The sequence below is a fragment of the Molothrus ater genome, chromosome 22 (genome assembly GCF_012460135.2).
Source record: "Molothrus ater isolate BHLD 08-10-18 breed brown headed cowbird chromosome 22, BPBGC_Mater_1.1, whole genome shotgun sequence".
Taxonomy (NCBI): Eukaryota; Metazoa; Chordata; class Aves; order Passeriformes; family Icteridae; genus Molothrus; species Molothrus ater.
Genome location: NC_050499.2, coordinates 5122402 through 5148265, shown reverse-complemented (window position 1 = coordinate 5148265; position 25864 = coordinate 5122402). Strand labels below are relative to the sequence as shown.

The 25864-nt window shown below is 43.1% G+C and overlaps 1 long non-coding RNA gene across 1 annotated transcript in view; it reads left to right on the top strand.

Moving 5' to 3' along the window:
* LOC118695815 (uncharacterized) overlaps positions 1-25533 on the top strand; it is a 34411-nt gene extending 8878 nt beyond the window's left edge. Inside the window, exons 2-4 of the long non-coding RNA XR_004981591.2 lie at positions 6073-6170; positions 8703-8822; positions 25378-25533. This is a non-coding gene — a long non-coding RNA (uncharacterized LOC118695815). The remainder of the gene's footprint in view (positions 1-6072; positions 6171-8702; positions 8823-25377) is intronic.
* The last annotated feature ends 331 nt before the right edge of the window (positions 25534-25864 follow it).

Below are 25864 nucleotides of genomic sequence, written 5' to 3'. Positions count from 1 at the left end.
AGATTACTTGATGATGCCCAGGGATTGCTGTGCCCTCCTTGCGGGCAAGGAAAGTTCTTTTCCCTGTGTCCCCCTGCCCTTCCCAGATGCAGGCAGCAGCTGCAAACCTGATGCCACAAAATCCAGGCCAGCTTTGCCTGGTCCAAGGTGCAGAACTGCCATCCATCATCCTGGCTGGCAGCTCCTGCTGCAGCTTGGGCAGGGCCGAGGGCTCTGCAGGTCCCCAAATCTCCACAGGGCCCAGAACTGCCTGGCTGAGCAGCCAGCTGCTCCAGAGGAGGAAACCTCAGCCCCTTCAGGCTGAAAATCCCAGTGCTTCAATCCCAAAATTGACTCAGTTGGTCCAGGATCAATAAATTTGATGCATTGGTACCAATTTCCCTGGCTGTGCTCAGACTGGACCAATCCTACAGGAATTATTAACAAAGACAACAAGGAGATAAAATCGCTCTTTTTTGGGGAAAAAACACCCACAGAAGGGTGGGTGGTGACCCCAAAACCTGACACAGTGACCTCTCCACCTGAAAATCCCAGTGTTTCAATCCCAAAATTGACTCAGTTGGTGCAGGATCAATAAATTTGATGCATTGGTACCAATTTCCCTGGCTGTGCTCAGACTGGAGCAATCCTCCAGGAATTACTAACAAAAAACAACAAGGAGATAAAATCGCTCTTTTTTGGGGAAAAAGCACCCACAGAAGAGTGGGTGGTGATCCACAAACCTGACAGAGTGACCTCTCCACCTGAAAATTCCAGTGTTTCAATCCCAAAATTGACTCCGTTGGTCCAGGATCAATAAATTTGATGCATTGGTACCAATTTCCCTGGCTGTGCTCAGACTGGAGCAATCGTACAGGAATTAGCAACAACCAAACTGAGCAGTGTTGCAGGGTTGGTTTGGATTTTTTTTTTTTTAAACATCTGAATCTGATCATTTCACTTCATCCAGTCCCATGTCTACTTTCCTGATGACTACTAATTATCAGAGTAAATCAGTATATGATATATATAGATATATATTAATTATATATTACTTACTTCACCAATAATAATTAGCAACAACAACAAGGTGATAAAATCACTATTTTTGGGGAAAAAAAAAAACACTCAGAGAGAGGTGGGTGGTGATCCCAAAACCTGACACAGTGACCTCTCCATCTGAAAATTCCAGTGCTTCAATCCCAGAATTTCCCAGTTTCCCTGGCTGTGCTCAGACTGGACCAATCCTACAGGAATTATTAAAATCAACAAGGTGATAAAATCAGCCCTTTTTGAGGAAAAATGTTTTTGGGGAAAAAAAGCACCCACAGAGAGGTGGGTGGTGACCCCCAAACCTGACACAGTGACCTCTCCACCTGAAAATCCCAGTGCTTCAATCCCAAAACTGACTCAAATGGTGCAGGACCAAGAAATTTGATTTATTGGTACCAATTTCCCTGGCTGTGCTCAGACTGGAGCAATCCTACGGAATTATTAGGAATTATCATCAACAACAACAAAAAAGGAGATAAAATCCCTCTTTTTTGGGGAAAAAACACCCACAGAAGAGTGGGTGGTGATCCCAAAACCTGACCCAGGGACCTCTCCCATCTCAAAATCCCAGTGCTTCCATCCCAGAATTTCCCAGTTTCCCTGGCTGTGCTCAGACTGGACCAGTCCCACAGGAATTAGCAACAACAACAGAGGTGATAAAATCACAATTTTTGGGGAAGAAGCACCCCCAGAGAGGTGGGAGGTGACCCCCAAACCTGGCACAGTGACGCCGTGGATGGAACACCCACCCTGAAGCTCATCTTCACCTGTCCTGCCCCTTAAAAAGGCTTTAAAGAACCCCATAAAATCGTGGATTAGGCTTGGAAAAGATGTCTAAAATCAAGTCCAACCAGCACTAAACCCTCTCCTCAGGTGCCACATCCACACATTTTTTTAACCCTTCCTCCACCACTTTTTGAACTCCACAGTGACTCCACCACTCCCATTCCAACACTTTCCAACCCTTCCCGTGCAAATATTTCTGAATATTCTGCAATATAATATCCCAATATACCACAATGCCCCAATATTTGTCCTAATATCTGCTCGAAATCTCTCCTGGGAGTTTTCCAGGGAAAATTTTCCATGCTGTGGGCGTCAGGAAGGAATTCAGGAGATGGGGAAAGGTGAATGACGCCCGGCCCAGGGAAGGAGCAGCATCCTGGGCTCTGCTCCTGCTCTCTGGGTGGTTTTGTTTTGTATTTTTTTTTCTTTTTTCCAGGGGCTGCTTAATGCAAAATGCAAAAGCTGTCCCAAATCCATGCATTTATGGTTAATGGCACTTGAAGTCAAAAGCACCCTGATTCATTTAGTGGGGAATAATCATTTAGTGTATTAGCTAATCTATTTATCAATATCAAGTCAATTATTACGAGGCATGGAGAGGGGCTGGTAATTACACAATGTAAACAGAAAGGATGGGCTGGGGGAGTAATTCTATTTACTCATAATTCCAAATATTGGAAAACAGTGGCTGCAGAGCACAGAGCCCACCTTAAAGAAACAGGAGCATCAAATTCTCTCCAAATGAGGATTTTTTGATGATTTTAACCATTAAGAAACCAAAATTTTTAACCATTAAAATATTTAGAGTTGCAACAATTTTAATATTGCTACCTGTATGAGACTGAAAAAAAAAAAAAAAGTAGTTATAAATAGCAACTAGGATTCTGAATATCCCATAGTTCAGATCCTTCTGATACATCCTTGAATTCACAATTTATCCCAATTTATATAATTTATAATATAATTTATAATTTCCCCAGATATTTTCATCTCCGTGTTCACAAGGATGACCAAGCAAAAATCATCTTTGTGGAGAAGCAGAGATAAAACCACCAAAATAATGTATGGAATGGCTAAATTGTATGGAAAGGCTAAAAATTCACAAGAATCTGGATTATAATTGCCATCAGCCAAGTGAAGAAGTAGAATAAATCTAATCAGATTTCATTATTCTTTTAATTTAATAATTTATATTTAATAATTTCCCTCACAGTGGTGCTGTGAAAATATTTTTTGTGTTGCAGAAATTTAAGTGCCAGTAATTGCTGCAGTCTCTGAAGGGCCCTGCCCTTGATGTTTGACACAGAATAAACCCAAAAAAAACCTTAAGTACATTTGGCATTTCCATATTTTTTTTCTAAGCTCCAATCCACCAAACTGAGCAGTGTTGCAGGGTCGGTTTGGATTTTTTTTTTAAAATCTGAATTTGATTAATTTCTCTTCTTAATCCAGTCCCATGTCTACCTTCCTGATAGCTATTAACAGAGTAAATCAATATGTGATAAATGAATATACATATGATTTATTTCATCAATATTTATCAATATTAACAAATAATTTATTTAATCCATATTAAAGCTCCCAAGAACTGCAATTGTCTGATTTCCAATAATTTGTAGCATCATATTGAGGTTTCCAAATTCCAAACAGAGAGGGAGTTTCTTGGCCTTCACCTTTTAAAAAAAGTGATCTGCACTAAGAATAGCCCAACATTAGAGTGCACTCAATTTTTAATGGAGATACAACAAAAAAAACCCCAACCTATTCATAGTTTTTATGGCTTCAGCACTCCCATCTCTCTTTCCTTCTGCTCCCTTGCCATACATAATAAATAATTATGGGATATAATAAAATATATAATACACATTATAAATAAAATATAAATAATATATATAATCTATGTCACAGTCTGTGTGATGTCACAGATGAATTTGGCTTAGTGGATGTAATCAAATATGGAGAAAACAGTCACCAAGCCACCTGAATAAATCAATAATTAATTGATTTAATCAATTAAAATCAATATTTGATTTAATCAACTTGGGACAAACCATAACTGGGTAATCCTTGAACAATGTGAGGATCTGACTCTTGCATTGTTATTTTTTTTTCCCTTCTGGTTCATTTTTTTAATTAAAAAAAATATATTGAGGGTAAACCTGCACAAAGCAGCATTTTACACCCAGGGAGGCAGCAAGGGAAGCTTTGGCACAGTTTTAAATCCCTCCACCCTTCTTTTTTATTTTTAAAAAAAATATATATATTCAAGTTGAGAAAACCTTGAAAAAAAACAATTTTCTCTTTCTAGCTCAGCATCATCCAGAGGTAGAAAGGGGAAAATTTCACAGCAGGCAGAGAAATCCCCTCAAGAAGTTGATGTAGGGATGAACCAGTGGCTCCTGTCACCCCCCCAACCCAAATGTCACCAGAACAAATGTCCGGCAATACCAGAACACAACTGAGGGCACCAAGGGATGAATCCTGAAGCTTTAATTTCATTATTTTTAACTTTGTCCTTTCCAATGGTCTCAACTGGAAAAGAAAAAAAATGAAAAAAAAAAAATTGAGATGCTGCATAAAAAATGGTGGGGAAAAAAAAAAAGAGACTTTTTGCCTCAATTCCCCCTTAAATCCTCATCACCCTCCTAGCAGGGCTGAGGTGAAATGGGGATTTGATCAAAAATCCCAATCCACGGGGGGATTTCATCCAAAAATCCCAATCCATGGCGAGATTTCGTCAAAAATCCCAAACCATGGGGGGATTTCGTCCATAAATCCCAATCCACGGGGAGATTTCGTCAAAAATCCCAAACCATGGGGGGATTTTGTCCAAAAATCCCAATCCACGGGGGGATTTCATCCATAAATCCCAAACCATGGGGGGATTTCGTCAAAAATCCCAAACCATGGGGGGATTTCGTCCATAAATCCCAAGCCATGGGGGGATTTCGTCCATAAATCCCAAACCATGGGGGGATTTTGTCCAAAAATCCCAAACCACGGGGGGATTTCGTCCAAAAATCCCAAGCCATGGGGGGATTTTGTCCAAAAATCCCAAACCACGGGGGGATTTCGTCCAAAAATCCCAATCCATGTGGAGATTTAATAAAAAATCACAAACTATGTGGGGATTTCATCCAAAAATCCCAATCCATGGGGGGATTTCGTCCAAAAATCCCAGTCCATGGGGGGATTTCGTCCAAAAATCAGAGAGCAGGGGATGCTGGAAGGCCCAAGTCTGTCCCTCCTGCAGCCCCTGCACGGAGGGGAAATGGGGGTTAAGAAAATAAAGTTCTCTCCCAGTAAGGCAGGCACATCATGAATACAGCATTATTATGCAGAAGGCCTCTTGAGACAGGGCCTAAAAAATTCCACTGAAAAAGGAAACACCTGTTGGAATATTAACTAGGGCAAAGTCAAGCAAGGAGAAAGAGGATAGGTGGCCAAGAGGTTGGAAAATCCAAGAGGAAATGTCGGAGGGATTTTTCTTTATTTTTTTTTTAAAAGTGTGACATTGGTAATAATTGAGTTTTTAGAACAGAAAATTGCCTTTTCTTCATGCAAGGATCCAGAGGTGACAGAAAAGAGCAAAAAAAGCCAATATTGAGCAAATTATCTTGGTTTCTAAGCGCAGAATTGTGCTGGGCATCCTGAAATTGTGCATAATAATCAGGTACCTCCAGAAGCTGATGGGTTCCAGGTATTGGAAAAAAAACACTTATAGCTCCTGCTTAAGAAAGAATAAAAAAAAATAAAAGAATAGTATTAAATAAAGGATATTATTAAATATTTTAAAGAAAAATCTCAAAATCTATTTTGGCCAAGGGAAATTTCCTATTAAGCTGAGCTCGCAGTCAGGTTTTACAAAGGTTTGCAAAGATTTAATGTAAAGACAAATTCCATTTTGGTTTTGTACAACGCCTTGGAGAATCTTCCCCTCCCCGTGGCTCTGCCTGGGAGCTGAGGCACAGGGGGTGAGAGCAGAGAGCCCTGCATCGCTTTGGGCAAGGAGAACTTCACTGTGGAAAACCCTCACAAAGAAAAGAGAATTTAGAAAGGCCCAGCACAGCTTTGATCCCAAGGCTACACCCTAAAAGAAAAAGCCCCAAAGTTCTGATCCCAAGGCTGCACCCTAAAAAAAAAACCAAAAAACCCCCACTGTGACCTCTGTTGCACATCCCACTGCCAGGGCCGTAAAACCCCAAAATCCAAATAATTTAGGGGTTTTTTTTTTTGTTTTCTTTTTCCCTTTAGGAAGGCGACCAAAGCTCATATTTTGCAATAAATGGAAGCTGTATCATCAGCCAGCCCTGTCTTCAGCTGAATACCCAATTCAGGAGGATTTAACACAGGTTTGAGAGCACTATAAAGAAATGAGCACTTATAGCACGCTAGGAAACATGATCCTTACTTGTAGTGCACTTGGAAGCATTTTATTTTTTCCCCTCCAATACTTATATTTTAAAGGGAATAACCTTTCTTTCCCTATAATACACGGGAGGAGAAGCTCAATCCTCTTGTACAAGTCCCTGCAGAGCATGGAAATGAGGCGCTGCAAAGGTTTAAACTGGAGATATTGAGGAGGGGCTGAGCTCTGCAGGGCTGAGCTGCAGACACCGAGGGAAGGCTGGGATGCAGAGCCTGAGCTTGGGATGCCCAGTCCCAGAATTTCAGCATTTGGAGCAGGCTGGATGCAGAAAATAATCACAGAATGACGAGGTTGGAAGAGACCTCCAAGATCATGGAGTCCAAGCTGTGCCCTCACACCTCACCCAGACCACAGCACCCAGTGCCATGCCCAGCCTGTTTTAAACACATCCAGAGATGGTGATTCCAGCACCTCCCTGGGAAGAGCATTCCAGTGCTTTGTTATTCTTTCGGTGAAAAAATTTCTTCCTAATATCGAACGTGTACCTTCCCTGATCACAAAAGTTGTAAAGCACAAAGCTCTTCCAGCCAGGCAGCCATTTGAAGGAGGAGGAGAGAGAAAGGAGGGGGGGAAAAAAATAAAAATAAATTAAAAAAAAAAAAATCCCAGCCACTTACGAGGATCAGCTTAGCAAAAAAACCCACAACTCAGCCGAGCCCCTCCACCACACCCAGGATGATGTCTGAGCAGCCAGATCGATTCTGCACAGACACAAGAAATGAGCACGGGCAGCCCCAGCGCTGCTGACAGCGAGAAAATTACAAATCCTCTGCGAGGTACCGCACTCAAAAAGAACTTCGGAGGTGCTGTTGCATAACAACTGCTATAGGTTTGTTGTTGGTACCAATAAAAATCGAAATAAACCCCCCCCGGCTGTGCCTCCTGCCCTGCTGCTCTCCAAGAAAGAGATGCTCGAGGTGCGGGTAATTTACACCCGGCTCATCCCTTCAATAACGAGCTTGGCTTCATCCTGATTACCTGGAAAGCACCTCCGAGCCAGCCCGGTAATCCTTAACCCTTCCCACGCCGCCTCCAGCCCCGAGCCTGCACAGCCCCGGCTCTTTCCCTTTTTCCTCCCTGGAAAATCTCAGTGGCTGCTCACAGAGAGCCGGGGATGCTCGGGAACACACCACGATGTTTTTCTGCTGTTTTCACACATTGCCAGGGAGAATTTCAGCAGGCACGTGTGCTGAGGAGAGAGCAGGAGTGTGGGTGATGAAGGGGAGAGGCACCAACAGCAAGGGCAGAACCCCAAAAGAGGTTTTAACACGTCCTTAATTATCAAAATATACCCCTGGCCATGGCAGCAGGTTGGAAATCGATGATTTTTGAGGTTCCTTCCATCCCAAACCAGTGTGGGATTCTGTGATCACAAAATTCCTGTTGTCCTCTCGGCCCAGCATTGCTATGACAGCACCTGTTCCCCTCCTGGGATTTATTTATTTATTCAGGCAATAAATTCTCCATCAGGAATCACCTCCCCACCACGTATTTATCAGGAATATGCCCAGAAAGGGTGGGGAATTATGTCAACTGCTGCTTATAAGTCTGTTTTTACATTTAAAAAAAAGCCCAAACCTGGATAAAAAACAATTTCATATTTTTCTAAGTTGTTGAAATCACAGTAAAATCTCAATTGGAGGTTGTATGGGGAAAAACAATGACAAAAAAAGAAAATTAAAAATTCTCTGCAAGGTACCCCACCCAAAAAGAACTTTGGAGGTGCTATTACATAACAACTGCAATAGGTTTATTATTGGCACCAATAATAATTATAATAAAATTGACACAGACCAGAGAGTGGCTTGGTGGCATTTCCATGGCTCCACATCCATCTCAAGCTCTCCCATCCAGATTTAAAATAGGAACTTCGCAAAGCAAATCTTTGGATGGTGGAACCATCCAGAGCCTTTTAAAACCCAGAACATTCAACATGAACTTGAACCTGGCAGGGAGGAAGAGTCGTGCACAGCGAGAGCATAATTTTAGAAAAATCCAAAATACCTTGGCAAATTGAAATTTAGCCAGGACATGAGCACAGCTCACTGAAAGGGAGCTGTGGGCTCTCAAAGGAGGCCCAGATCTTTCCCTTTTGCAAAATACAGAGAGCCAGACCTTTAGATTCCCCATTCCATGGTGAGAAAGCAGGAGAGGGACGAGAAAGCCACGTGGCTCAGCTGAGGAACGCTGTGTTCTTCTCCATGTGACTAAAAGCAAATTATTTAGTCACTTGGTGACTGTTTTCTCCATCTGTGGAAGAGAATAATATTGAATGCTCACTTTGCCCACACAGCATTACTAAAAACCCCTTTAAAAGGTGCATTTTTGAGCGTGGCAGCACCATCAGGAGCTGCCTCCTGCCCAGACCTTCATGCAGAGCAGCACCTTTGGAAGAGTCAGGGGTTCTTTCCCCAGCTTTGGCAAGTTTGCCTTATGGATTAATTTTTATTTTCAGAATGCCACAGGAAAAGGCTCTGCAGAGATGGAAAGTAATTTTTACAGCGCTGAGATGAGGCCAAGGGAAACAGATTTGGATCAGAACATACAAAGCTCTGAGCCTGGATCTCTCATAATGGTAATTAATGAATGAGACTGCAAACATTTGTTTTTCGGGCCAAACTGTATTACCTTGATATGAATTGCCTGAAGTCATTTCAAAGCACAACATTTAAGCTGTAAATCTGTCAGTGCACCCCAAAAAGTGTTTGAAATTTAATCTCCTGAGCTGTACTGGGCACCAGGCTCTTCCTGCACAGCTTTTACTGTTACAGTCCTGATAAAGGCACTTGGAGGTGAGAACCTGAGATCAATAATTCACACCCCGAGCACAAGCCCTGGCTGTGAATGACACCTGAGGCCACCAAACCTCACCTGAGGCTGCTGGGAAGGAAGGAAAAGGGCAGCCCCACGTTTCTCTTCACAGAGAAAAGCAAGGCACAAATCTTCCCAAGAATATTCTCATCTCTCCTGCTGGGCCTGTGTTTGTGCAAAAGCAGAATGCAAAATGGAGATTGTTTACCCACAGGGATGGTGTTTTGGTTCCTTGGCCTGTCAGGGCCAGGTGTGTGTGTGTGAGGATTGTTGGGTGACAATCACAAGATTCTGGGCAGTTGAGCGCTGGGCAGATTCAGTTTTAGATGTAATGTGATATAGTGTAATATAGTATATATATAACATATATATATATAGTATAAATCTATAGTATAGAATAATATAGTAAAATAAATTAATTAATAGTTTTAGATGTAATGTGATGTAATAATAGTTTTAGATGTAATGTGATGTTTAGATGTAATGGAATGTGATAATACTTTTAGATGTAATGTGATATAGTATACATAAAGTATACATATATAATATATAGTTATAGTATAGTAAATAGTATAATAAACTAATTAGCATATTAGTAAAATATACTATAGGAAATAGTAAAGTAAATAATATAATGATATTAATTATTATTAATTAATAATTAAAATGAAAGTAAATAATAAAATAATATAATAAAGTACATAGTATCATAAATAAATATAGTATACTATACTAAATAGTATAATAAAGAAATTAATTAGCACATTAGTATAGTATACTATACTATAGTAAATAGTATAATAAAGTGAATAATGTAATAATATAAATTATTAATATAAAAGTAAATTAATTATTAAAATAAAAGTAAATAATAAAATAATATAATAAAGTAAATAGTATAATAAATATCGTATAGCAAATAGTATAATAAAGTAAATTATAAAGTAATTAACAGTATAGTATAATAAAATAATTAATTAGCCTTCTGATATCAATGGACTCAGCTGCATCATTGCTCCCTGCCACAGGGCACCCCACAACTCCAGGGTGAGGAAAGGGATGGGAATCCACCCCAGCCAACAACCCGAGCCTGCCCAGGTGCCCTCGTGGCAGGTGGAGGAGGGTCCAGCACGGATCCCGGCCACTGTTGATGAGCACCTGATAGACAGCGCTTGTCAACTGCAATCAAGGGAAAAAAAAACCCAAAACCCAAAAAACTGGAAACCTGTGACTGTTCTGTTACATATTTCATGTTCTCTGTGCAGCAGGGGAGTCCCAGCCCTAGAAAATTCTTGCTTTGAATTAGGGAAGAAATTCTTGTGAAAGCCACACCTGGTTCTCACGGGTGAATTTGGGGAGCTCAGTGGCATGAGAGGTTTCAGAAGGAATTTTAAGTGCAGGTACATGAATAAATAGAAGAAAGGCCCACCTGAGCTGGCAAACATGAGAATTCAGGTCACCAGAAGTTAATGCCACGTTCTGGAGAGCTCTGAAGGCATTGCTGGTATTTTTCACCAGCTTCCAGCCCTGAGCTGATGCTCAGAGTTCTAGAAAAGGACCTTGAACCAAACACAGCACAGCTGATTTTATCCACAAACCCTGGAGGAGTTTCATCCAGCTCCTGTAAAGCTTAGAACTGAATCTGGGTTAAAACCAACCCCCTTAAATCCTGACTCAAGTTTTGCCCTTCCCCTTTCTCCTCCCCTTTTTCTACCCCACTGGGCTTGATTTGGAAAATGCAAACACCTGAATTTTTCTCCCTTTGGAGGGGGCAAGGTAGATCCTGAGAAGGAAGCAAACCTTGAATAAATGAACCTTGGTGTTGAGGGAGCCAAGATCAATGACAGGAATTTGATTTCTTGTTCCACACCCTTCAAGCACTGCACAGCTGGGCCTGTCTTGGAGCCATCCACACCTCAAACCCCGACCTCAGGAACCCCCAGGAATCCTCAACTTCTGCCATGGAATCAGAATCCTGATCCCTTAAACCCCTTCCCCTCTCCCGTGGCAAGGAGGAAGGATCACTAATAGGGTTGTGGAGTAATTGGTCATTAAGCCCATATCCCATCAAGAGCTGCCAACAGCAGATGCCAAGGGAAGGGTGGGAGGGGAGCCTTAGGGCACATTGATATCCCCCAATATTCCCCTCTGGCCCTCAGTGACAAGGAAATGCCTCCGAGGGGTGCCAGAGGACGGGGCCAGGCTCTGTTCAGTGTGACAGGATGAGGAGCAGTGACATAAAATAAAACACAGCAGGTTCTGCCTCAGCACCGTCCCTGGGTGTGTTTAACAAAGCCTGGATGTGGCTCTGGGTGCCAGGGTTGAGTTGAGGTGCTTGGGCTGGGTTGGACTGGGTGATCTTGAAGCTCTCTTCCAACCTGGTCATTCTGTGAATTCTGTAAATTCTGTGAATTCTGTGATTCTGTGAATTCTGTGAACACCAGGAGGGAGCTCTTCCCATGGAGGTGGCAGAGCCCTGGAACAGCTGCCCAGGGAGATTGTGGAGTGTCCCCCTCTGGAGAAGTCCCCAAATCACCTGGATACGTTCCTGGGTCCCCTGCCTGGCCATGGGGGTTGGTCTGAGTGATGTCCAGGGGTCCCTTCCAACCCCAGCTGTTCTCTGATCCAAGGATTTTGGGACAGCAGTGGGATCTTTGTCCCTTCCTTCCCATCAAACCTTTAACCCCCCCATGCACCTCCCCTGCCTTAAAGTGAATAATGGGGTGGATGAGCCAAGCAACATCTTGCCCATATATATTCCCCCCCCAAAAAAAAACCTCTTTATTTCCTGCAGAGATAAGAATATCTCCCATCTTTATAAGTTCCACATTGCAATCAATGTGGTCTGCATTTGAAAAGCACACACAAACACGCATCCATCCATCTATAGGCTGCTCATGTTCCCTTCCACACCATCCAGACAGAATATTTTGCCACACTCTGCAGGATTAAGTGCACATTGCCACGGAGAAATAAATAAATAAACAACCAGCAATTTCTCAATTTCTCCCTGCTGCGTGGCAGTGGTGAAAATTGCTTGGAAAATAGGGAACTATTATAAATATTCTATATATAACCACACATTGTGGAGGGAAAGGGTTGGAGGGGGGGAAAGGGGAGAAGGTTGGTGTGTTTGAGAAATGGGAACACAAAGGAGGGCATAGAAACCTACCCAGCCATTTCCACCTCGGCGCTATTTATAGCTGCAGCGTTGGGAGGTGTTTGTTTAAAGGGGCACTGGAGGGACATGGAGGGACCAAGCCCTCCTTGAAGGAGGCTTGCAAACAATATTGCCCTGGCAAAGGGCGGGAGGACTTGTCTGGCCTGAAAAATCGTGGCTGTTCTTGCCTCTTTTTTTTTTTTTTTTTTTTTTATTTTTTTCCTCTCTTTTCCAGAATTGAAGTTTGAAATTGCGTTTGCTTCCTTGTTAACGCTTTTGTTCCTCTAGCCTGGGGAGGTGGCGCGCTGGTTTTGGGGTCTCTTCAAGAGAAGAAAGAGGGAAATTAGCAATCATTTCTGCCACCACCCTCCCCAAATTTCCCTTCTTTACAGCAGGCATTGGCAAGGGGAATCAAATTTCAAAATGTTCTGGTTAATTCCACAGTTGGTCGAAAGTAAAAATGAAAAATATTCGCCTGAGCGCTGCCAATTCTGCCGAGAATGTATTTCGTTTTGAAATTCAGTAGAAATACTGAAATAATTGGGATGAAAAATCCAACCAGCTCCTCAGAGAATCCTTTGCTTCTGAAGGGTTATAGTAGGAACCCCTGAAGAGCTCCCTATTGTTCCCCAGTGAGATGCCATGTGGAGCAGGAGGGGTGGGAACTCGAGGGAAGAGTTATGACAATGAAAACAAAAACATAAATAAAAGGAAGGAAGTTCTGTGTTCTCTGCAGGGACATGGCTGAGGACTCAGCAGCCCAGCCACAGGACATTTCTGCTGCTCCAGCAGGGCATGGGCAGGATGGCAACAGCACGGGAGGGTTCTCTCGGGGCTGCTGTTCACAGGATCTGGAGGCCAGCAAGTGAAGGAGCATCCCTGGAGGCTGCCTGGCTTCTGCCATGCTCCAGTCAGCACTTCCAGCTCAGCCCCACTGGCCAGACAAGTTCTGCATGTTTTGATTCATCACAGGCAGCAGTGAGGAGAAGAAGATGTTGTCCCTCAGTGCTGCTCTGGGGAGATGTTGGATGGGGATCGGGGTTTGTGTGCGTGGCTGCGAAAATCCTGCAATGGGTTGGGTTGGATGGGACCTTAAAATCCATTTGATTCCAACCCTGCTGTGGGCAGAGACACCTTCATGGCCTTGAGCACCCAGCCTGGCCTTGGGATGGGAATATTGGGGCTGAATAAAGGGAATATCTGCTCCTTGCTCTGCTGGAGCCTGTAGGGACAGCAGTCACCAAGGTGTTCCCTGCCAAGGCCACTCTATGGAGCCCGTCACACACTCCCAGCTGTGCTGCCCCTTCCAGTGCAGGCCCAGCCCAGCAACTCCTCCACAGGTGCTCCCAGTGCTCCTGGCTCTGCAGGAACCACAGCAGCCATGGAAGCTCCCATTCCCCTCTGCAGAGCTATTCACAGTCTCTGGACAGAGAGAGACATCATTCTCTCTCTGCCAGGATCGTTCCTGAGAAAGGCAGTGAGAAACTTCAGAGAAGAGGAGACAATTCCTGTCTCTATTCATTGTTGTTTGGCACCTGTGGAACGGGCTATGGAGATGGTTTACCCAAAGTGATGTGGTTAATTGAACGCAGGTGAAAGTGGTTTTGAGTGATTGGCCAAGCCCTCCAAGCTGTGTCCTGGCTGTCTCAGACAGTCATGGGTTTCTCTTTAGTATCTTTTGTATTGTATAGTCTGGTCTGGTCTGGTCTAGTATCTCTTTAGCATAGTTTTAATGCAGTATTAGTGTAATACAGAATAATTTTAATAAGGCAATTGTTCAGCATTCTGAATCATGGAGTCAGAGCACATTATTCCCTGGCTGGGGGATCACCTGCATCTACTACAGAGAGCCACAACACGGCCACGGCCACCTCAGCTCCCTGGGAGGAGCCTTTCTGCTGGAAATGCCGCTGGTGGTTGCTCTGACAAGCCCAGAAAAGCTCTCTGGGAGCAGCCCGGGGGCTCAGCCTGGCTGCATCCCGAGCAGAGAGCGAGGGGAGGCTCTCAGAGCATCTCAGGGCTGTTCGCTGGGGCTCATCCCAGCAGCCTTGCTGGCCACCTCCCCAGGGGCTCGTGACACACAGAGCTGTCCTGCTCTGGCTCCCAGGTCTGGGAACACAGCAAAGTCATGCCCATGGCCAGGGGAAGGAGTCACAGCAGCCTCAAGAGCTGTTACAGCTCGCTGCCCTGGCACAAACAATGCTCGTGTCTATATAAAAGCTGGACAGAAACAGCAGCTATCAGATTCTGTGCTTAATTATAGGTTTTAATTGTTTAGCTGCAGGGGCATTTGGCAGTCGTTAATACACGCTCACCAAAAAAAAAAAAAAAAAAAGAAAAAAAAAAATAAACTTGAAAGAAGTTGAATCGACCTGAGAAAATAAAATATCATCCTACGAAATGCTTGATATATTGTTACTTTGATAAGTTCAAACAAGTGTGACTCACTATACAACCATTCTATCAATTCTGAACAAAAAACTGCATGGGATTATTATGCTTTTAATCCAAAGAGCTGGGTATTTGGAATTCCTCAAGCCCTTTGTGGTGTCATATTAGCTAGGCCAGTCTCTCATGAAAAGAATGTATTGTTGAATAGAGTTGAGTCCGGATCTCTGCTCCATTGGGTTGATAAAATGGCAGTTGATTTAAAAAGAACCAGCTTGTCTGGAGAAAGGATTAGCAGATTAAGAGACTGCATGTAATTTTTTTTTATGTAATGTAAAGTTACATTTCATAACTAAAAGGGATTAATTAAAACGTTAATAGAAGAAGAGATGTTATTTTTCCAGGGACAAATGCCTCACCACACATATGAACATTCACTTTAGTTGCTGCTGCCTCGACAGTAGGAAACAAAATGCTATTCTGTGGGAGCAAGAGTTGACACAGAATAGAGAGACAAGAGGTTTGTGTGGTGGCTCAGCATTTTATTTTCCTGTTGCACTGATCTGGGCTTCAAAACAGAACAAAATTTCCCTCTGCAGCCAGCTATATAAATATAAATATATTTATATATCCACACACATGCATGCTTATTTATCCCACTTGAAGAATGCAGCAAAACTCTTTTGCCTGACATATTTTCTGCTTTTCTTCCCTTTTTTTTTCTGTGTTTTGTGTCTGCTTTTGAGTCAGGGATCAGATTCTGCTCCCTGCATGTGCATTTTCAGTGATTTAACAACGATTTTGCGCCAGGGGAAGGTGGCCAGGACTGTCCCTGTGCCCTGTCCTGCTGTTTGCAGGAAAGTTGGCCATAAAAGCCCTACCTGAGCCCAGTTTTAGCACTGTTTGTATAGAAAAGTTCAAAGTAAATCCCAGCAGGAGGAGGTGGCAAGAAGCTGTCAAATTTACTGCCTGTGTCACCAAGTCCCAGCTTGTCTGAAACCCCTGGCCTGGGGCTTTGCTGTTTTGTTCTGCTTTCTTTTCTTCCCTGGGGATGAATTTTTGGCCGCTGAATTTTGGGCTCCCCAGGTTTTCTTTGACGCTTTTGTGAAGGGATCCAGGGGCACCGGGGAGAGCTGGGCTGAGCCCCTGCCCTGGGATGAGGCACCTGCCAGGGCTGAGGGGTTTTAGGGGCAAAGCACCACAGGTGCCCTGCCCTGGGACCCCCAGCCCTGCCCTTCTCTCCCCTGCCCCCCATCCCAGCTGAAGATGAGTTTAAATTAAAATTAATATCATTAATAATTATTATTTTTATATAATTTAATAATATTAATTTAAATAATTTTTATAATTATTATTAATCAATTGAAAATTAATAATTTTTCTAGAAACTCCTACCATAAATCAAAGTTTTCAGTGCTTCCCCACCTATAGGGATTGTGCAGGAGTCTCACCCTCCCCATTTAGGAACACCACAAATAATCTTTTTTTAGTTCTAGCGCCTAAATCTACATGTGCAATAAATTTTAATTGAGTGTAATAAACTCGTTTCATTACTGCCCCCAGCACCTGTGTACAGCTGTGCATTGATGATGCCATATTTGCAAAGAGGAGGAATTTCATTTCACTCTTAAATTCCCCTTCCTTTCACAAAAAATTCGGATAACTTGGCAATACACCACCATAAAAAACTACAGGCTGTAATAAAAACTATGTGTTGAAATATTTATTTAAGGCAATGCCAAACCTATTTTGAAGTGATAACAAAGTTTGGGTTTTTAGTTGTTTTTTTTTTTCTTTTTTTTTTTGTGCCTATCTCCTCCTGGATCACAAGGGAAAACCTTTAATGAGGAATTTTCCTCCCTCCCCTTTCCTCAGCCACTATTTAAACTATGCCCTGAAGTAGGAGGGTTGCTGCTGGTTCTTTGCTAAGAATAGCATCCCACCCATTTCACTGCAGATGTTTCCATTCACTGTACAAATGTTCAATGAATTTTTCAATCCCACCAGATTCCTGGCCTCAGCCATGTCAAGAGACAAAGAGCTCCACAGGTTTTTGTCAACTGTACAAAACCCGCTCCTTTCTGAGCTTTTTCAATGTACTGCAATTCACCTTCCCTGCTCCTTTTATTATTTACTCCTATGTTCCCTCATCTGAACAATCTCTTTCAAGAAATGATTCTTTTGAGCACTTTTGCAGGCCTCTAATTATTTCTGTTGTCCACCTCCCAGCTGTTTCTATTTATTCCCTGGCCCCCTTGCTTGGGAGTGACCCATATCACAGGACACTGATATAATATCTTATATTTTCAATATCATGTTCCATAGGACTTGCTGGGTTTTTCCTACCACTTCACTGCTGTTTTTTTAGCCACTGGACAGCGATACCATTGAACTGCTCACTCACAGACCTCTTTTTCCCCCTCTTGGGCAATAACTTAGATAGATATGGGCTGTCCAAATATTCTTTTGAAGAGCTCCCTTGGAGTTGCCAGCTGGGAATTTCCACCCCGCCCCTCAAGATTTCCCTTTGACTATGCAGGGTTCCATTAAAATCATTCAGCCACCTCCAGCTTAGCTCCAAAATCAATTTTCCTGCCTTATTTTTCACTTTTCCTGCCTTATTCTTCACTTTTCCTGCCCTATTTGTCACTTGTCCTGCCTTATTCTTCACTTTTCCTGCCTTATTTTTCACTTTTCCTGCCTCATTTTCCCGCTTTCCCAACTCAGTAGTAAATACATCCAAGCAACTGCAAAACCCTGGGCGCAGCAGTGATTTTTGAGTTGGCAAAGGGAGATTTCCTCCCATCTTGGGGTGCTGTAGGGATGGGAAGGGATTTTTCCTCCTACCCAAACCACATCAGGGCTTTACCAGTCAGCCCTTGGCTCCTGGGCTTCCTCAGCACCCCTTGCCGGGGAGTTTATCCCAAAACTTTCTGGTGTCCATAGAAATTCTGTGCCCCGGTCCTGGTTTGCTGACCTGCTCCCAGGGATGTGATTTCCCTTCCAGGAACTGCTTTGGCTCCTCTGTCTCATATCCAGGAGTTCTTTTCCTCAATTCTATTTTCAATAACCTCCTCATCCAGCTTTGCCCAGCACTTCATTAAGCCTTGCTGATTCGCAATGTGCAGGGGGAACATCTCCAGAGGGCCAGGTTTCCCATGGAGCAGCTGGTCTGAGCAGGATTATCACTCTGAATTTTCCTTTTCCTCCTGTCCATAGCTTGGTCATGTCCTTCACAATCACAGGTGTGTGCTCAGAGCTCCATCAGTGCTTCCCTGGAAGAGTTAACGGGGAGATGTGGCATTTATTCCTCTGCAATATTGTGCTTTTCCTGGAGTGTTCTTCAAGCCTCCCTCAAGTGAAACAACTCTTTTCCCTCCCAGGCCCACTGTTCTGGCAAATCTATAAATTCTCTGGGAGTTGTTTGCACCTCTATGTGCTCTTCAAATCCCCCCTTACCCTTCCTAATTTCCAGCTTGTGCCTAAGCCAGTATTGTTCATATCCCACTCTGCTGACGCCACTGGGGCTGGGTTTTTTTCCACTTTCTGGTGATATTTGTCCCATGGAAAGCACATTCTGATGGATTTCCCCCCTTTTTTAAAGTGCTGCAGGAGCAGAAGGCAGGGATGGCCGAGGGGATCAACACCACACTCAAATTGCCCGGCACAAGCCACATTTGAGCAGCAACAGTACAAATTGCTGGCTTATTATTAATTAGATTGGCCCTGCCTTTATCACATCACCTGTAGGAGTCAGATTTCTCCCATCTTGGAGCTGGAATAACAGCAGTAACCTCAGGGTTAAAGCTTTCTGCAGCTCCACAGAGCCCCACGATAAGAATTCAGCATATCCTTGTATCATTTTATGCAAGCCAGACAAGGTGATTTATAAGTTATTCTCCCCAAGCTTCAATTAATTTCACTTAGGACATTTTCACAGTTGTACAATAAATGTTTAAATTAAGACATTTCCCTGCTCCCCACCCTGCTGTGGAATGGAACTGAATATTAACTGGTTATTGGGTGCCACTCATGGCCTGTGCAATTACAGATAAGAACATCGATCTGGCAGAAAAACAAATTGGCTCTTAAAGGAGGGTGGTTGGGATCTGACAGGTTGAGATGATTAGGCATCCCTCTAATGGATTCTGGATATTACTCCTGGCTACAGGCAGGAAGCAGACACCCACCCCACTGCTGGCTACCAGGCTGCTCCCTGCCCTCACCCAGCAAACCCAGCTGGAAAATCACCTGCACTTGTTTGCTCCCCGAGTTAACCTCCTTGGTTTGGCCGGAGTTTATGGCTCTGGGTGGGTGAAGCAATATTTAAAGGGAAAAAGGTTGGGGTTGTTTTTGTGATATAACCCTCTGATATTGGTTTTTTTGTGGTATAACCCTCTGATATCAGCTTTTTGTGATATAACCCTTGGATATTGGGTTTTTTGTGGTATAACCCTCAGATATTGGGGTTTTTGTGATATAACCCTGTGATACTGGGTTTTTTTGTGATACAACCCTGTGATATTGGGGTTTTTGTGATATATCCCTCTGATATCAGCTTTTTGTGGTATAACCCTCAGATATTGGGTTTTTTGTGATATAACCCTCGGATATTGGTTTTTTTGTGATATAACCCTCAGATATTGGGTTTTTTGTGGTATAACCCTCAGATATTGGGGGTTTTTTTTATGATATAACCCTCAGATATTGGGGTTTTTGTGGTATAACCCTCTGATATTGGGTTTTTTGTGATATAACCCTCTAATATCAGCTTTTTGTGATATAACCCTCGGATATTGGGGTTTTTGTGGTATAACCCTCTGATATTGGGTTTTTTGTGATACAAGCCTCTCTGATTTCCATGTAAAACTGAGGAAAACTCCAATTCTCAGGCTGGAGAAACCCACCAAGAGATTGCCTCTGATTTGGGACCTCCAGGTTGTCACAACCACAGAGATACCCTTGGGATTAACTCTAAATAAAGAGGACATTGGACTCTGGGATTTTTATTCCCTGGTAAAGTATGGAGTAACCAAAACGCTAAAAATTTTCAGGGGTTTGAAATTATCATTGTTCTGCCAGCTCATAACAAAAGAAATCACATGGGTGGAAATATAAATATCAAATTCTAAATATAAATATATAAATATATAACCCATAAATATAAAATATATAAATATTTTATATAAATATAGAAATATAGAAACATAGAAATATAGAAACATAGAAATATAGAAACATAGAAATATTGAAATATATCTAATTTTCTATAAATATATTTATATCTAAAATATATAAATATAGAATTATAAAATATAGAAACATAGAAATATATATAAATAAATATAGAAATATAAAAATATAGAAATAGTGAGAATCTGCAGCTTTAAGGACAGCAGAGACTTTACAAACTCCTCTTTAGGAGCAGCTCTGCAATGTGGAAGCTCCAGCATGGCCACCAGCAGCTGCACCTTTGGCAGCCACACCAAGGCATTGTTCTCGTTCCTCGGCTCTGTTTGGATTTAACCAGACTAAACTATACCCACACTGAGCCTGCACTGGCCAAAGATGTGACCACAACAAAGATTGGGCTGAAAATAACTGATCTATAGCTCTGCCCAGCTCCTGGGTAGGACAATCAATTCCACGCATTTCTTGTCTCCAGAAAGGTCACTCGTCATGTTATTAATGTGCTCCAAACACGGGCTGCAGATTTCCTCTGCAGTTGCTGGCTGGGCTGATTTTTCATTTTCCCACAATGAGGAGATGTTCTCTAAATGTTTCTGTCATGGAGCTGTGAGGCTTTTACAGTAAAGGGCTTGAAAAATGGAATGAGAATCGCGTCAGTAATGTCACTGGGGAGAGCTGGGGGCGATTCCATCGGCACTGAGAGCTCCACTCCAACCTGGACAGACTCACCCCCACACAAGGCCTCCAATCCAAGAGAAAATTGGTCCAAATTGGGAGTTCTGGCACACGGAGCGCTGGCTTTCTTGATCAGAGCACTGGGGTTTGATTTGATGAGTTAATCTTGTACAGGAGGATGTTCTGTCCCCAGCCCGGTGTCCCCTGCTGTCCTCTCACACCCAGACCCTGGGACTGGCAGCACAGTCACAAAAAAATTCTGATTTGGGTTTTGGTGATTCCATCGGCACTGAGAGCTCCACTCCAACCTGGACAGACTCGCCCCCACACAAGGCCTCAAATCCAAGGGAAAATTGGTCCAAATTGGGAGTTCTGGCACATGGAGCGCTGGCTTTCTTGATCACAGCACTGAGATTTGATAAACTAATCTCATGTTCTGTCCCCTGCTGTCCTCTCACACCCAGCTCTCCCCCAGCCCCCTGGGACTGCCAGTACAGCCAGCAAAAAGTTCTGATTTGGGTTTTGGTGAGAGCCCTAATGAAGCACAAGCTGTCATCGTGTCCCTGGGACAGCAGGGACTCACCAGCCTCACCCCAGCACATCGGGATTCCAACTCCTCACAGGAAGAACCTCATGGAGAAAACCCAAACAAGGCAGAATTATCATCAAATTGCTGCTTTCCACTGCCTCAGGTTCAGAACTGGGTCTGAAATATTTTCATTTTCTCTTCCAGCTAGATCTTCAAGTATCAGCATCTTTTATAGATGAAAAAAGCACAAAAGGCTTGCAATTTTTTCTCCCACGTTCATTTATTTTTTTTTTAATGAGAAATGCATTTAATGCTTTCTGTTAGGGAAAAGAGGAGATGAAAACAAATGAGGGAGTATGAAAACTAATAATTCTCCATCTCTCCTCTCATTTCATGAACAATCTTGCTCAGAGCTTTGGAAAACCTAATGAAGTTGAAAAGACAAAGAGGTTCTGATTTTTCCTCCAGATTCCTCCCCTGTGTTGTGAGCCATCTGTAGCTCCAATGAAAGACATTTTCCACTCAGTTAATCCAGAGACTAAACCTTCCCAAACTCTCTCCATGTTTTGTGTTAAGAATCCATTGTGAGATCCTGTTATCGGTGCAGCTTGAGATACTGCAGTGACATAAAATCTTGTAGATAATACAGGCTGAGCTGCATTCAGAAAGCACCCTGATAAAACCAGCAGAAATGCAAAAAAAATCCACTTTTTTCACCCAATGACCTCCCCAAATCTATGTCTTGCTCTTGACTTTTTATGAGAAGTTTGGCTTTAGATTTGATGCCAAGCCCTTGAAATAATTTGAGAGATTCCTGTTGACCCCACCAAGGCTGACATCAATCCTGGGGACTACAAAGGAGCTGCTGCATCTTTCAGAAACTAAGATGAAAATTTGTGCCAAACCCGTTTCTTTTCTCACAGGTACAGCTGCCACTTGTACCTTAATTTTTTCGGGGTTGCTGCTCTGGAAAATGAGTGCAGGGTTTGACCATAAATTCCCATCTTTTCCTCTGTGTTTGATCAGGATCTGGCTCTGCTCTGGGAAAACCAGAGAGGTGAATGGGAGCAGGATCAAACCCTAATGAACGCAATTTTTTAAGTCTTTGGCTTCCCAATGTGTGCCACCCTAAATAAACGGCTGCTGGTGCTGTAGCAAAACACCCAGAGGGTGGCTTTAGTGCAGAATAATCACAAGGAAAGGCAGATTATAAATTCTAGTGAAACATGACCGTGATAAAAACCACAAATAGACCCAGAAGGGCTCGTGGCGATTTAAGGCAGATCTGTTAAAATGTGTGCACAACATTACAAGTTTGGGATTGTGCTGAGCTGGGCTTTAAAGAGTTTAAAGCCCCCCCAGAGGGCTCCACCAGCTCGTGTGTCACCTGAATTCCCTGTGACATCAGTCAGGAACCCTTCTGAGGGGCAGCACCTCCAGATCACTCCCAACACTGCCAGCACCGCGCTCATTCCTTCTTCATTTCAACCCTAAATGAAGCCTGATAGCTCCCCACCTTATTTATTCCTTTTAATTGAGCTGCTTCGTTTCTACAAAGTAGATGCAGCCCTCCTGAAAGCAGCTCTGTATTGATCAAACCTGACCTATTTTCTTGGTGCAGCCACCAGCAGCAGCAGCAGCACAAACCTGCTCCATCAATATCCTCCATTTGCTGCAGCGGGGAGGAGCTGGTGCGGGCTTTGAGACCTGCTCACTCATCAATCTGATTAACAAAATCATCAGTGGGTGAATTGTTATCAATTGCAGGCACAGATTTTGGGACACACACACACGCATGGCCTGGGCCGTGCTCTCAGGCACTCGTTTTTCACAGCCAGGATTTACCCTCCCTTTGGCCGGAATTCTGCAGATTCGGATGAAAACTGGGGAAATTCAACTTAATAATTGCAGTTACCTGTAGAGAATTCTGCGCTGCTCAACCCTGTGGTACTTGAGTATTTTAACCCTGTGGCACTCGAGGGTTTCAAGAGTTTTAAACCAAAACTTTCCCCAGCATCTTGATGCAGAAGAAAACGATGAGGTTTAACAGGACTGGGCACAAACCCACCAAGAGACTCAAAACCTCCACGGAAAGTTCAGGCTCAGAGTTCAGACCTCTTAAAACATAAGCTTGAGATTTAATGTTTTGCTCCCTATTCCATCCAATATCCTTTTTTTTCTGAAGGGAAACGTTGGGGAAAAGCAAGGAGGAAGCTGTACAGCCTCACAGCCCTGCTCCAGGCCCCACGGTCATCCCAGCCCTCTTTAATATATTTATTTATTGAAATCCAGCACCCTTATTCTGAGCAACTGAAGCCACCATTCTGTGAGCCACTCTTCCCCCCTCAGAAAGGCTCTTGCAGAAATTTGGAATTTATCAGCAGAGATTAATTGAATCCCACCAGTACTGTACATCAAATGGAGGAACAGGGCCCCTATTTATCTCTTAAAGTTCTGAAAATGAAAAACATCTAATCACTGCTTGCCTTTGATGAATGCCTCATTGTTCTCCTCGCCAGAGAGGCATTTCATATGGCACTGGCAGTACAGTGCTGCTGGGGAGGGGGCTGCAGCAGGGCTTGGAAAAGTATAATTCCATTTGCATCCAACAGAAATATAAAGTTTCCATGATATGGGTATTTTTTTTCTCTCTGTTTTTTTTGTTTTTTTTTTTCTTTCCGTCCCATAGTAAAAAAAAAAAAAAATGTTCTTAAGGCGGAGCAAGAAACTAATACAATTAAATACTTTGCTTTGCCTGCCAAGGACATTTGACTGCTACTGTGCTACATCAGGTATGTAATGAAAGGCAAATGACAACGAATCTTAATGTGGTGGGGAGCTTGGGTAACTGTAGTTTTATGTCAGGGATAGCCTGGCAGAGAAAAGCTGCATTGTACCCAGGATTAGCAGAACTGCAGGATTTCATTAATGACCGAACAGCTCCGCAGCAAAACAAAGATAGTTAGGGAGTAAAAAGAGAACATGACCAGAATGTGTGGCACTAATTGGAAATGTATATTATCTTCCCGTGCTGGGGGAGCAGCTCTGGGTGCTGGCCATTGTCATCTGGGCACTGTCATGGGGACAAAGCTGTTCCCAGGTCGGGGCAAAGCTGGAGGAGCAGGCAGCAGCACTGGGGGTGATGGGATTTGGGAACAGGAAACAACCCAGGTGGGGCAGGGGTCCCATCTGCAGCTCCCCACCCTCCTCCAGAAGGGGCAGTTCCTCACCCAGATTGGATTTCTGCCTTTAAACGCCCATCCCTCCCTCCTGCCCAGACCAGAAATGACAAAACAGAGCGGCCTTTCAGAGCAGAAAATAAAATTTGCTCCTGGACAGCTTCATTTTTCTCCAGAGTCAGCATCAGCAACACTTTCTCCCAGGCAGAGTCACTTCCAGTAAGTCATCACTTCCATTTGCAAAACTGGAAACTGGAAAATGACAACTCTGCCCATGCAGAGATGGTGCAAAGTCGATTAAAGCAGCAGGAATTGCTGCACTGCTCATTCTGTACCCAGCTTTGTGTTGGTCACATTGCTCAGCCCTTATTTCTCATAATTCCTCACTCTTCTCCCAAAAAATCAGAGATTTTTTTATATTTTTTCAAATACCTACAGAATATACAAGTTGTCTGCAGTCACATCCAGCAACTTTTTGCTCAGGAGAGTGAGAAAAATAAAAGTGGAAGGATAAAAAATCCCCCTTTTTCATACAAACCCTGCAATTCTTACTGGGACAGACCCTCCCTGTACGCTCAGCTCCTGTTGCAAGGCTTGGGGCTGTGATATTTACACCCACTCAGATGCTTTTTTTACATGGTCAAAGTGGTGTAAAACAGCTCAAGTCAAATGACAATTAAGCTTATTACTTGAGACAGCTTTTTTTTTTAAGGGAAAAAAACCCCAAACTGCTTGCCCTTGACCACTAGGCAGAAGGGAGGGGGGGCAGGGAGGGAAGAGAGACTCCTTAAGACAATTTTGAAACAGTCCAGTACTTCCCTGATCACTTTGCAAAGTTGAAATATGATTACAACCTTTTTGCATACAGAAAGGGCCCATTTAAATGAAAAATTAGCTGCCTTAACAGGTCAAGCACACAGTTACATTAATGTTGTGTAGAACAATAAATCAACTTCGATCCCCAATTGAAAAAATGCTAATTTAGCCGGGCGATTCACTGATTGTACTTCCCCCCGTGGATGGAAATCTTTTCTTTTATATTTTTTTCCCCCTTTTTTTCTTTTTTTTTTCTTTTTTTTTTTTTTTTTTATTTTTATTCAAACACCAGGCAGCGATTCGCCCGGCCCTCCTAATGGCGCTCTCGCAGACTATCAGCATTTCAGTGGAATTCTGATCATGGTTTTAATATTCCATGCAGCTTTGCCCCCTCTGATTTCATGCTGAAACATTAACAAGAGCTGACACTGGAGATTAGAAGCAGACAGCTGGAATGCCAGGTCTTTGTTGCAGCATGGACATGAGCCAACATCGTTCAACCGCAGCCAAGAGGGACCTGGGAAAGTCTTCTTAAGAAGGGGAGGTGGGAGAGGGGCAGACAAGGTAGTTTACTGAAGGGCATATACAAGTAGATAATTGCAGAGCCCTTTCATCTCTTAAAGCCAAATTCTAATCAATCCTGGTTTATTAAGAGGGTCATTAAAGGTAAAATTAAAGGGGGAAGGAAAAAAAAAAGAAAAAAAAAAGAAAAATCGCCATTAAGCTCGGCGAGCATAAAAGTTTTGAGTAGAAAGCGACTGCACGGCCACAGCCACCTCTAATTTGTCTGCTTGTTGTTTGCAGTGGTGCTGGTTGGAAATGCAGTGCTGGTCTCCTTTAAAAAAAAAAAAAAAAAGAGATTTAATCCA